Source organism: Triticum urartu, chromosome 7, assembly GCF_003073215.2.
Source record: "Triticum urartu cultivar G1812 chromosome 7, Tu2.1, whole genome shotgun sequence".
Classification (NCBI taxonomy): domain Eukaryota; kingdom Viridiplantae; phylum Streptophyta; class Magnoliopsida; order Poales; family Poaceae; genus Triticum; species Triticum urartu.
In genome coordinates, this window is record NC_053028.1 from 317,937,673 (window position 1) to 317,948,948 (window position 11,276).

The window sequence follows — 11,276 nt, forward strand, 5'->3', positions numbered from 1 at the left end:
CCAATCTCCTGATAACTTTAGTAATGTGACATCACACTTCTTGGTCATCATTTCGAACCGTTTCTCGTCCCGCCGTTCCATGTTTCGAGGCGTGGTTGTCATTGACATGTCTAGTCAAAGCAGAGATCGTGTCCCCTAATTGTGGGATTTTCATCAATACGAGCGTGGGTAACCCAACCGTCCTGCGGGAAAGATTCCTTAGGAATAGGCAGGTTCTTAGGCTTAGGAAGAGGCGTTCAATACCCGCTGCCTTTATAAAGGAACCAAGGGCCGTCTTTTATGCCAATCCTCTCCTCAGCCTTCCCAACCTCGAGTTCTAGCACCCAAGGTTCAACTTCATCGTTTCAAGCCTCCCCATCATGTCCGGACCTAGCTCCCAAGGTCGATGGGTGGCTTCCTTCATTACTGAGGAGGATATCACAAAGCTTCGGGCGGCCAGATATTTGACTGCGGAGGTCCACCATAGGCTTCCTGCTCAAGGACAGGTTATTTCGACCCCCAGATCTGGTGAGAGGGTCGTATTCATCTCCCACTTCCTCCGGGGGCTAGGGTTCGCTCTTCACCCCTTCGTCCGGGGGCTAATGTTTTATTACGGACTAGATTTTCATGACCTAGCCCCGGACTCTATCCTTCACGTTTCGGTGTTTATCATTACATGAGAGGCCTTCCTCCGAATCCCCCCACACTTCGGCTTATGGCTCAAGACCTTCAGTGTGAAGCCGAAGGTAGTCGATGGGGAACAGGTGGAGTGCGGCGGTGCTACGATCAGCCAACTCACCAGCACTCCTTAGCGAAAAGGTTCTTTTACCAAAACTTCCAATCACTGGCAGCGGGAGTGGTTTTACGTTATGGAGCCCCGCAGCACCAAGTGGGTAGCTGCACCCACATTCCGTCCTGGCCCACTGTTACAGCTTGCATCATGGGTCAACAAAGGGCTGGACTAGGGATTAGTTGATGAAGTGCAGACTTTATAGAGCCGCATCTGAACCCTCCTCGAGAGAGACATCGATCTTGTCAACGTGATCCAAGTGATGTTAGTTCGCTGAATCATGCCATGCCAGCGCAGGTCTTGCCGCATGTGGGAGCTTAATCCAGAAGGACCACAAACCCTCCAACACTTCTTCGGCACCACACACAAAGGGATGTGGGAGTTATTTTTCAGGAAGCGGAAACATTGGCCGGACACTACCGAAGATGCTGGCCTTAACTGCAACCGTCCGGATACCCCGGTAAGCACTTGGCTCCCGAACACTTTGTAATTATGCATTCCGTAATATGGTACTGAGCAGGCTATCTTCTTTCAGGGCTGGACAAAGAAAGCGGAACTAATTATGTGTTCAGCCCCTCTGCCCGAGGGCCCAGCGAATCCTGTTCTAACAAGGATGCTGGCTCAGGAACCATACCAGATGCTTGTGAAGGAGGGCGAGGTGGAGAGCAAGAGGACCAAAGATGGTCCCTATTCCAAGGGTGCATCGGACATTGTGTCTGGAGGAATCAAAATCCCCTCATCCGACAAAAGTGAAGGTGGCATTGTCTCCTTTCCTCCTAGGAAGAGAAGGGACGCCTTCGAGGATTGGGAGAAGCAGGCTCCTAAGAGAGGCAAGATGCCTCAGGTGGGTGGCTCAGACTTGGAGGACGTCGAAGCACAGTCTCATGACGAGGACAAGCCTCAGGCCAAATCATAAGTGAACAAGGCTGTTTTTAAACATGTCCCGTTCTTTTCTTATAATTCCTGGGATATATATTATTTGCAGCTCAGCACGCAGTCTTCCTCAACAATCTTCTTCCTCAGGGGACCTTCTCCCAAAGATTATGGAAAGCGAGATGCCCCCACCGGCCTCTCCGTCCAATAGGGTAGACTACTTCGAGGTGTCGTCGCGGAGGGTCTCCCCCGACCAACAAGTGGTGCAAGGGATGATGAAGACATTACCCGAAGGTGATACTTCGGTGGCCCAGGGTCCGAGTAACAACAATGGGGGCCCGAACAATCTGGTATACAGCCGGATATGAATAAACGGATCCATTCAAAGGGTGGCCGTACTCTTACGGCAGCCTCCGGAGACCTAGAGGCGCCGGATATCTTGAAGAACATGCTGCGGCAGGCGTCCGTCTCAGAGGAACATCGTACCCTGATGGGCACGGTAGTTGAAAAGGGCATGTCCACGAAGAGTGGATTGAATGAGGCCTTTGCGAGCCTACTGAGAGGCTTCGAGGTTTGTACTGCAATATGTGCAATTGCAAAATACACCTGTGTATAGATAGTAGCCCCTGAGACACGGGTTGGCTTCCCATGGGAGGCGAACGGAGGATCAAGAAGAAATATTCAAAGGACTAATCTGACTAACTTGAACACAGGTTGCTTCCCCCCTAACTACTTCCCAAACTATGGATGTTGCCGAGCTGCAACGGAAGCTTGATGTGGCCGGGGATGACATTGCGTTAGTCAATATGCGTCTTGACAAATCGCAAGGTTTGTATTCGGGGTAGTCCCTTCACATACATTCTTGTGATATAAACATGATGCTAAAAGTCATATACTGTAATATGCATGGTTGCAGATGGTGCTGCCGCCGTTGAAGTTCTTCGGGTGGAGCTGGCCCGGGCCAAGGAGCAGGCCCGGTGTAGTAATGTGGCTGCCGAAAAGGCATTGGCTGAGTTAAAAGCCGAACGAGCTGCTCGGCGTCAACACGAGGATAAGATATCCATGATGACGCTCGAACTAAAAAATGCTGCTAGCCGTTGTGAATTCCTTGAGAAGGAGAATGAGGCCAAAACGGCTGAAGTTGACAAGGCCTTACAAGAGGCGAGAGAAGCATGGTCTGAATCCAGAGCCGCACGTGAGGAGATCCGGCAAGCTAGGGAAATTGCGGCTGGTGAGCCATTTTTGCTATAGACTAAGTTCGGCGATCCGAACGATGCTCAGCTTAACCAATTGTGGAGTTCTCCGGATGAGTTTTTAGACTTGCCGAAGAGTTCTTCCGATGTAGCACAGTTTTACGAGGCACGAGAGGGGTATGCAATGGAGAAGCTTTTCTAGTCACAATTCGGCGCATCGAAGCGCCCCCTGTTGCTGAATGAGCAGATGTCCCAGTGGACCGAGCTTCATAGGATATCCGGTGCTGCCATGAAGAACGTCATAATCCAGTTATGGCCAACTGAGCCTGTTCTGAAGAGTTACTTTGGCTTGGTGGAGCAGCTCGTTGACGCGGTGCCACGTATCGACGCTGTGAAGCGGTCGGTGTGCATCGAGGGTGCACAGATGGCCTTTGCCCGAGTCAGGACATTCTGGGGGAAGATGAAGGCCATCTATGTTGTGGTGAAGAGTCCACCCAAGGGCAAGGACTGCCACAAATCGGAGCATTATTTTTAAGACGTCCTAGTGGCCGCCCGCTTGATAGAGGGTCAGTGCTCGAAAGACATAATGTTCGATTGAGGTGTATGGGCATTGTACGAGACAATTTTATAGTTAATCTGTTTTTATATATTGCTCAAAAGTTTTGTTCCTCCTGTGCGGCCGTTTTAATATAATCTAAAAGTTTTCCCGTCGTCGGCTTCATCCCCCTCGTAGGAAGTACAGGGGTGTTCGGAAAAGCATTTGATCACTCTTGACCCAACGTCTTGGTCCATGAAGGAGGTGTCAATGCGGCGAACCAGGCAACCAGACTATAGGGCGTTAACACTTTCACTTAGCCATAGGAGTTTTATGGTGGGTCTACGACATAGCCCCTGGTATGTATGCGGCTTATTCATACGATGTGTGTACATATTTGACCGAAAAGAGGTCCTTCATGTGACATGGAGGAATCGCTAGAGATTCCGATAAGTCATTGAGTGGTTGACCAGCTCTCGCCGCATCATGACAGTCAGTTTTCGGCTTTCCCTACTGAGGTGCTGAGCCAGGTGAACCGGAAGCACAATCGCACTAGCTCTCCCTTTACTACCCTAGCCGATAGAGGGGAACGTAGGATAGCAAGCACAAGAGCCGGGGAACCCAACCATTGACCCAAGACATGATTTGGAGTTGATGCATATAAGGCCAAACTCGCGACACCGAAGTATGCTGTAAAAGCTGTTCGGACTTTGTTGGCAACTCAATTGTTCCCGTACCGAGCCCCTGACAAGTTTAAGCCGGCATATATCTTGTGAAACAACCATAGGAGGTGTATTCATTTGCGGAAAGACGCAAATGATTAATTCGGGTAATGTGAACAGGGACCTGAGCGATATGCCAAAAATTACTTGATATATATAAAGTCCACGACCCCGGCTATTTGATATGCCATGGGTTGAAGGCAGAGGAAAAAGGCATGTTACAGGCTTGAAAAAGAGTGCAGTCTACAAAAAGTTGTTTTGAACCTCCTGTCGCACGTCTGCGTCGCCTGTCCTCAGTGAGGGGAAATCCTTGAAGGAAGTAGCCCCATAGGTGAGTGTACGGATCCGAACTCCGATAGAGTCGGTCTTAGATGTTTCTCTCTTGCGTCACCTGTTTTTAAGAAATAGTGAAGAAAGAAAAAGAAAAGTAGATAAAATGTTACCGGGGTGCTTGCAGACTTGTCCGTATTATGCTTCCGCCAATGCCCATGGTATCTTAAGTGCGTAGTTATGTATGCGCAGTATAGTTTTAACGGGTATATGAGATGGGCAACGGAAGCCGAACTGCTATTTCTACTCCGGAGTTGATCGATCTTCGGGGGGAAATTGCTTCTGACCCCCGGCATTTGGCTGGTGAGCCACTCTGTCGTCCCTATTGCCTGGCAGCCCCCTTCCCTTGTGTTCGGCGTTGAGCTTGCCGGCCTACTTGAGGACCCAACAACTTCTGTTGGTTATGATTAGCTGGTTTATTGGGGTGGCCGTGAATCTGGCAGGGTCAGTCCAGTATCCTGTCTAGGTTGGATGGCCCGTCTCTGCTCGCCTTGAATGGCTTTTTCCGTTGACCGGGCTTGGGATTGCTGAGTCCGGCGTTGACCGCTGTGTCGCGTGACCTTTCATTATCATTGCGACTGTTGTGTTTGCTTTGTCGTGGCTAGCCATTGCCGTCTCATATTTCGGAAGTGCCCGAGTCACTGGTGCTATTGCTTCTACGAGTGAGCCAGCTATCTTCTCCCACGCAAAAGCGGGTCATTAGAGCGGTAAGGGCTGTCATGGATCTAGGTCCTTCTTGACCGAGGTGGCGTGCAAGCCATTCATCCCGGGCGCTGTGTTTAAAGGCCGCAAGGGCTTCCGCGTTCGGACAGTCGACGATTTGGTTCTTTTTAACTAAGAACCTAGTACAGAGCTTCCTGGCTGACTCTCCGGGCTGCTGGACAATGTGACTTAAGTCATCGGCGTCCGGTGGCCGAACATATGTTCCTTGGAAGTTGTCGCGAAAGGCGTCCTCCAAATCTTCCCAGCTGCCAATAGAATTTTCTGGCAGACTGTTTAACCAGTACCGAGCTGGTCCTTTCAGTTTTATTGGTAGGTATTTGATGGCATGAAGGTCGTCCCCACGGGCCATGTGGATATGGAGGAGGAAGTCCTCGATCCATACCGTGGGGTCCGTTGTTCCATCATATGATTCAATATTCATAGGTTTGAACCCGTCTGGGAATTCCTGCTCCATTACTTCGTCTGTGAAGCAAAGAGGGTGTGCGGCGCCTCTATGTTGGGCCACACTGCGACGTACCTCCGATGGAGTCCGTTTGCAATTTTTGGCCCGGGCGTGGCTAGGTTTGTCACGTCCGAATAGGTGGCCAACGTCACGTGTCAAGGTATGTCCTCGCGATCCGTAAGTTGCTCTCGAGTGTCCTGCTCTACTACCCAAGTCCTGTTGACGGTCGTATGCACAGCCCCGAGCTGTTTTGTTCTTGCCTTTACGGCGAGGTGGGGCGGTCTGGTGTTCGGCTTGAGTTGCCGCTTTACCCGGACCAAGTTGTGGTCGACCTAACGCCTTGTGCGTTAATGGCACGGGCTCGAGCGCCTTATCGTCGCCCTGGGGTAGAAATCTACTATTCGGGTAGCTCTTGGCAGGGCCACTAAGGCCGTATTCTTCGGCAGATAGGACTTTGGTCCATCTATCATTGAGCAGATCTTGGTCAGCTTGAAGCTGTTGTTGCTTCTTTTTCAGGCTCCTTGAAGTGGCTATTAGTTGGCGCTTGAAGCGCTCCTGCTCAAGAGGTTCCTCGGGCACAATGAAATCCTCAGTGCCGAGGCTCACCTCATCCTCAGAGAACGGAAGGTAATTGTCGTCCTCCGAATCTTCGTGCGTGGCCTGTTTACCAGGGCTAACCTGCCCATCTTCCCGTTCATCTTGTTCATTAGCTATATCAACGGGGTCTTCATTGTCTTCGGCATAGTCGTCCATACCGTCAATGTTCTTGGAGTCGTAATCAAGTGCATCGGTCGAATCCTCGACCGTGGCTATGAAGTGGGTGGTGGGTGGGAAGAAAAATTCTCCGCCGTCAGCCCCTGGTTCGAGCCGGATATAGTTCGGTTGTGAGTCCTCCGCCAAGGACAGATCTTTAACGAGTTTAGCACATAGCCCGAAGGCAAGTGCTGGAAGATGTCTGCGGCGCTGAATTCGAAGATCGATAAACAATCAAGCTTGGCTTCCGCGGGCTCATGCGGTTCGGAACTTATGGCCGGAGACGAGTTCGGAGTTCCGCTGACAGAGACGTCATGAGAGGTTAAGTCTATGTGCGGCTCCAACACCGCGGAATCTGTGGCCTCCGTGGTGGGGTTGATCCTCCCGTCCTTGGGTGGCGCAGCTTGCTCCGGATCTAGGGCCAGAGTGGTTACAAGAGCAATCTCCTGGATGCGGCCTGATGACAGATTTAGGTCATGATCATCGGCGTGACCAGGAGCGGCTACCGCGGTCTTGAATCCGGTGAAGATCAAGTCTCTGCGGATGTCCGCAACGTAGTTCAAGCTCCCAAATCTGACCTGATGGCCAGGGGCGTAGCTTTCGATATGCTCCAGATGGCCAAACGAATTGGCCCACGGTGTGAAGCCGCCGAACACGAAGATCTGTCCGGGGAGGAAAGTTTCCCCTTGGACAGCATCATTATGCACGATTGAAGGTGCCATCAAACCTTTTGGCGACAACACAGTGGAACTCTCAATGAAAGCACCAATGTCAGTGTCAAAACCGGTGGATCTCGGGTAGGGGGTCCCTAACTGTGCATCTAAGGTCAATGGTAACAGGAGACAAGGGACACGATGTTTACCCAGGTTCGAGCCCTCTCTATGGAGGTAATACCCTACGTCCTGCTTGATTGATATTGATGAATAGGAGTATTACAAGAGTTGATGTACCTCGAGATCGTAATGGTTAAACCCTAGAGGTCTAGCTTGTATGACTATGATAATGAGTATCCGGACTAAGTCCTCTGGTTTATATAGACACCGGGAGGATCTCGGGTTACACAAGGTCAGTTACAAAGAAAGGAATCTACATATCCGGTCGCCAAGCTTGCCTTCCACGCCAAGGAGAGTCCCATCCAGACAGGGGTGCAGTCTTCGATCTTCGTATCTTCACAGCCCATCAGTCCGGCCCATGGCTAACAGGTCGGACGCCCGAGGACCCCTTAGTCCAGGACTCCCTCACCCGTGTCCTTGATGGCCGGTCCATGGGGCGGCATCGGCGAAGCACCAGGAGGGAGCAGCACGCCTATACACCCTGGCGCATTGCTTCCCGCGCACCCGAGGGTTGCGCCCGGTCGGTGCTGCACGCCCCCGCGCCCGCAGAGGCCGTGACCAAGCGGTGAGGCTGCCCTCAGGACAATGGGTACCTTCATGTCGGCGGTCAGCTTCTTCTTCTTCCCCATATTATCACCCCTATTTGGTGTGACAAGGGACAACATGAGCGTATGGATTACGAACGCACGGTTAGAAGCTAAGAATACTCACTCATCTGGTGCAACCAACTTCCTTTTCTTCGCCTCCTCGGAGGCCGATGCGCCCACCTTCTTCTTCAATGTGGCCTCAGTCTCGCCCTGGGGGCTGGCATAGTTGCTCCCAATGGGACCCGTGGCGGCGCCACTGACCGGAGGAGCGTGGGGGCTCCCCTAAGGGTTCTTGACTAGTGAAACCATGGCCGCCTCAGCGAAGGCCGTCGTGACCATCGGCTGCGCACCTTGTGTGGACGAGCCAGCCTCCCCAGCAGGGCGCGGAGGGCTGTCCGGAGGAGGCACTGCCGCCCCCTCATGTGGGGCCACCCGGCCAGATGCTCGCACGGTCGGGGGCACAGACTCAGCCCTTCTTGGCGCCCTGGCAAGACGTGGGGAATCCGCGGCCGGGAGCTCGCCGGCATCAGGAGCATCGTCCTCGAGGACGAGGAGGAGCTCCCGCCACAACATCGGGGATGCCCCCCCCAGATCATCATCTTCAGTCTCCTTTGAGTCCTCGTTGCTGCCGCAGTCGGAGGCAGACAGCGGCACGGGAGAATCGGGGTGGTCATATGGCTCAAGCCCCAATTCGTTGAAGGCGGGAATGGCAGCGACCAGATCCTCTATGTCATCGTGGTTGTATAACAGGAAATAGGCCTCGGGGATGTTCCCCGGGATACAGCTGAGCAGGGCGACCAAGGCCATGTCCAGCACCTCACATGTCAGGCCGGCGGCGTGCAGCCTCATCGCATCCCCATAGCCTTGGTACTCCCACAAGGGCTTCGAGTGCGACTGGAGCGGCGCGAGGCGCTGCATCAGGAACTCCTTCACGATCATCACCCCCGTCAGCTACTCCGCCTTCATGTGCGAGTCTACCTTCTCCAGGATAGGCCTCACTCGAGGGTCGGTGAGCTTGGAGGAGCCTACTACCTCTTGAGCCTGCGTTGGTTTTCCCTTGAAGAGGAAAGGGTGATGCAGCAACGTAGCGTAAGTATTTCACTCAGTTTTTGAGAACCAAGGTATCAATCGAGTAGGAGACTACACGCAAGTCGCCTAGTACCTGCACAAACAAGAACCTCGCAACCAACGCGATAAAGGGGTTGTCAATCCCTTCATGGTCACTTACAAAAGTGAGATCAGATAAAGATAATAAGATAAATACTTTTGGTATTTTGTGTAGATTGGAAAGTAAAGATTGCAAAATAAACGGCAACAGAAATAGCTAGTTGTTGGGAGAATAAAATAATGGAGAATAGACCCGGGGGCATAGGTTTCACTAGTGGCTTCTCTCAAGATAGTATAATCTACGATGGGTGAACAAATTACTGTCGAGCAATTGATAGAAAAGCAAATAATTATGAGAATATCTAGGCATGATCATGTATATAGGCATCACGACTGTGACAAGTAGACCGAAACGATTCTGCATCTACTACTATTACTCCACACATCGACCGCTATCCAGCATGCATCTAGAGTATTAAGTTCATAAGAATAGAAACACATTAGGCAAGATGACATGATGTAGAGGGATAAACTCAAGCAATATGATATAAACCCCATCTTTTTATCCTCGATGGCAACAATACAATACGTGCCTTGCTGCCCCAGCTGTCACTGGGAAAGGACACCGCAAGATTGAACCCAAAGCTAAGCACTTCTCCCATTGCAAGAAAGATCAATCTAGTGGGCCAAACCAAACTGATAATTCGAAGAGACTTGCAAAGATATTTAAATCATGCATAAGAATTCATAGAAGAATCAAATATTGTTCATAGATAAACTTGATCATAAACCCACAATTCATCGGATCTCAACAAACACACCGCAAAAAGAATTACATCGAATAGATCTCTAAGAGAATCGAGGAGAACTTTGTATTGAGATCCAAAGAGAGAGAAGAAGCCATCTAGTTAATAACTATGGACCCGAAGGTCTGTGGTAAACTACTCACACATCATCGGAGAGGCTATGGTGTTGATGTAGAAGCCCTCCGTGATCGATTCCCCCTCCGGTGGAGCGTCGGAAAAAGCCCCAAGATGAGATCTCACAGGTACAGAAGGTTGCGGCGGTGGAAATAGGGTTTCGTGGTGCTCCTAGATGTTTTCAGGGTATATGGGTATATATAGGAGGAAGAAGTAGGTCGGTGGAGCTGCGAGGGGCCCACGAGGGTGCGGGGCGCGCCCTCCTACCTCGTGGCATCCTCACTTCTTTCTTGACGTCTGCTCCAAGTCTCCTGGATTGCGTTTGTTCCAAAAACGATCCTCGTGAAGGTTTCATTCCGTTTGGATTCCATTTGATATTCCTTTTTTGTGAAATACTGAAATAGGCAAAAAAAACAGCAATTTGCACTGGGCCTTCGGTTAATAGGTTAGTCCCAAAAATTATATAAAAGTGCATAATAAAGCCCATTAAACATCCAAAATGGATAATATAATAGCATGGAACAATCAAAAATTATAGATACGTTGGAGACATATCAAGCATCCCCAAGCTTAATTCCTACTCGTCATCGAGTAGGTAAATGATAAAAACAGAATTTTTGATGTGGAATGCTTCCTAACATAATTTTCAAAGTAATTCTCTTTATTGTGGCATGAATGTTCAGATCTGAAAGATTCAAGATAGAAGTTTAATATTGACATAAAAATAATAATACTTCGAGCATACTAACTAAGCAATTATGTCTTTTCAAAATAACATGGCGAAAGAAAGTTATCCCTACAAAATCATATAGTCTGGCTATGCTCTATCTTCACCACACAAAATATTTAAATCATGCACAACCTTGATGACAAGCCAAGCAATTGTTTCATACTTTTGACGTTCTCAAACTTTTTCAATCTTCACGCAATACATGAGCGTGAGCCATGGATATAGCACTATAGGTGGAATAGAATGGTGGATGTGGAGAAGACAAAAAGGAGAAGATAGTATCACATCAACTAGACGTATCGACGGGCTACGGAGATGCCCATCAATAGATATCAATGTGAGTGAGTAGGGATTGCCATGCAATGGATGCACTAGAGCTAAAAGTGTATGAAAGCTCAAAAAGTAACTAAGTGGGTGTGCATCCAACTTGCTTGCTCACGAAGACCTAGGGCATTTTGAGGAAGCCCGCCATTGGAATATACAATCCAATTTCTATAATGAAAAATTCCCACTAGTATATGAAAGTGAAAACATAGGAGACTCTATATCATGAAGATCATGGTGATACTTTGAAGCACAAGTGTGGTAAAAGGATAGTAGCATTGCCCCTTCTCTCTTTTTCTCTCATTTTTTATTTGGGCCTTTTCTCTTTTTTTGGCCTCTTTTTATTTTTTTATTTCTTTTTTTTATTTTTCATCCGGAGTCTCATCCCGACTTGTGGGGGAATCATAGTCTCCATCATCCTTTCCTCACATGGGA